Below are 2,500 nucleotides of genomic sequence, written 5' to 3' on the forward strand. Positions count from 1 at the left end.
ACCATCAATGCCGCCCAACGGGGCCAGCACGAGCAGTCCTCCGCGGTCCCCTGGCCCTGCGCACGTTTGTCTTCGAAACCGAGCATCAATGCCACAGAAAGTGCCGGGGCGCCAGCTGGAGCCATCATCCGCGTTGCCATGGCTCGCTTGGCCTTGGCTTGCCAGGCCCCGACACGAGCAATCGCGCATTTTCTTTGCAACCGACCATCAATGCCGCCCAACGGGGCCAGCACGAGCAGTCATCCGCGGTCCCCTGGCCCTGCGCACGTTTGTCTTTGAAACCGAGCATCAATGCCACAGAAAGTGCCGGGGCGCCAGCTGGAGCCATCATCCGACGTGCCATGGCTCTGGTCCCATGGTCTTCGCAACCGAGCATTCGTGACACCCGCGGGGCCAGGACACCAACCCTTCCGACACGAGCATTCGCGCATGTTCTTTGGCCACACAACGGCGCCAGCACGAGCAAAATCATCCGCGGTGCGGTGGCCTTGCACGGCCTTTTGTCTTTGGAACCAACCATCAGTGCCACGGGAAGTGCCGGAGTCCCGGCATCCGCGGTGCCAAGTCATTGCGCCCTTGGTCTCTGCAGCGGGGCATGCCGGGCACTCCCAACCATTGCAAGCAAGCAAGCAAGCAAGAAAGAAAGTAAGTAAGTAAGTAAGTATTACATATAGGGGCGGGACATGCGGGGAGATCTGCGAAACGTGCATTACGGGGCACACGCGTACCTACCGGGGCATACCGACCCCTATTGGGGCACACGTGTGCATATCGGGGCATACCGGGCCTATCGGGGCACACGCGTACATACCGGGGCATACCGAGCCCTACTGGGGCACACGTGCGCATATCGGGGCGTACCAAGCCTATCGGGGCATACGCATGTATCCCAAGGCATACCGAGTCTATCCGGGCATACGCGTTCATACCGGGGCGTAACGGGCCTATCGGGGCATACTTGGGCATATCCGGGCAAAAAATGCCCAAAACTTGCGCAACCTTGGCAACCGTGGTCCATTCCTCTCTATATGCCTAGCCTTGCCAACCGTGGTCCATTCCTCACTATATGCCATGGCCTTGTGCCCATGGTCTTCCCAAGACAGCGTCCAAGGCCCCCGGAAGGCCAAGGGAGCCCAACCCAGCAATGCCCTGCTATGGCAAGCCAAGGCCAAGCATTCCGGTGCCTATCCGGGCAAAAATGCAATTCCTCTCTATATGCCTAGCCTTGGCAACCGTGGTCCATTCCCCACCATATGCCATGGCCTTGTGCCCATGGTCTTCCCAAGACAGTGTCCAAGGCGCCCGGAAGGCCAAGGGAGCCCAACCCAGCAATGCCCTGCTTTGGCAAGCCAAGGCCAAGCATTCCGGTGCCTAACCTTGGCAACCGTGGTCCTTTCCTCACCATATGCCATGGCCTTGTGCCCATGGTCTTCGCAAGACATCGTCCAAGGCGCCCAAAAGGCCAAGGGAGCCCAACCCAGCAATGCCTTGCTAGGACAAGCCAAGGCCAAGCATTCCGGTGCCTATCCGGGCAAAAACGCCCAAAGCATGCCCATTCCTTAGCCTATCCAGGCAAAAACGCCCAAAATCTGCACATTCTAGTGCCTATCCGGGCAAAAACGCCCACCAGCATGCCACCCTCCTATAGGGTTTGCGCAACCAACCAGCCTAACCACCAGTGGCAACCAAAGGTGCTGTTAGCGACGACTTCTGAAGACGCAACGAGACGCGACGTGTTTGCGCCCAGACGCGACGAGACGATGCGGGATCTGCGCCCAAGAATGCCTAGACCCGTCGACTTGATGCGGGATCAGCTCGCCCAAGCATGCCTAGTGTGCAAGGCCTGTGTGCAAGGCTAGTGTCCAAGGCTAGTGTGCAAGGCTCATGTGGAACGCTAGTGCGCAAGGCTAGTGCCCAAGGCTTGTGTGCCAGGCCCGTGTGCAAGGCTAGTGTCCAGGGCTTGTGTGCATTGCTTGAGTGCAAGGCTTGTGTGCATTGCTCGAGTGCATGGCTTGTGTGCAAGGGTTGTGCGCAAGGCTAGTGTGCGGGGCTTGTGCGCATGGCTAATGTGCACGGCTTGTGTGCATGGCTACCGTGCAAGGCTAGTTTGCATGGCTAGGGTGCAAGGCTCGCATGCGAGGCTAGTGTGCAAGGCTGCGTGCAAGGGAAGCGTGCAGGGCGAGTGTGCGAGGCCACTGTGCACGGCGCCAGCACTAGCGAGCCATCATCCGCGTTGCCATGGCTCGCTTGGCCTTGGCTTGCCAGGCCCCGACACGAGCAATCGCGCATTTTCTTTGCAACCGACCATCAATGCCGCCCAACGGGGCCAGCACGAGCAGTCCTCCGCGGTCCCCTGGCCCTGCGCACGTTTGTCTTTGAAACCGAGCATCAATGCCACAGAAAGTGCCGGGGCGCCAGCTGGAGCCATCATCCGACGTGCCATGGCTCGCTTGGCCTTGGCTTGCCGGGCCCCGACACGAGCAATCGCGCATTTTCTTTG

This window comes from Tasmannia lanceolata, unplaced genomic scaffold (genome assembly GCF_043159265.1).
Source record: "Tasmannia lanceolata isolate RefF3 unplaced genomic scaffold, GAP_Taslan_0.1 ptg000053l, whole genome shotgun sequence".
In the NCBI taxonomy this organism is placed as follows: Eukaryota; Viridiplantae; Streptophyta; class Magnoliopsida; order Canellales; family Winteraceae; genus Tasmannia; species Tasmannia lanceolata.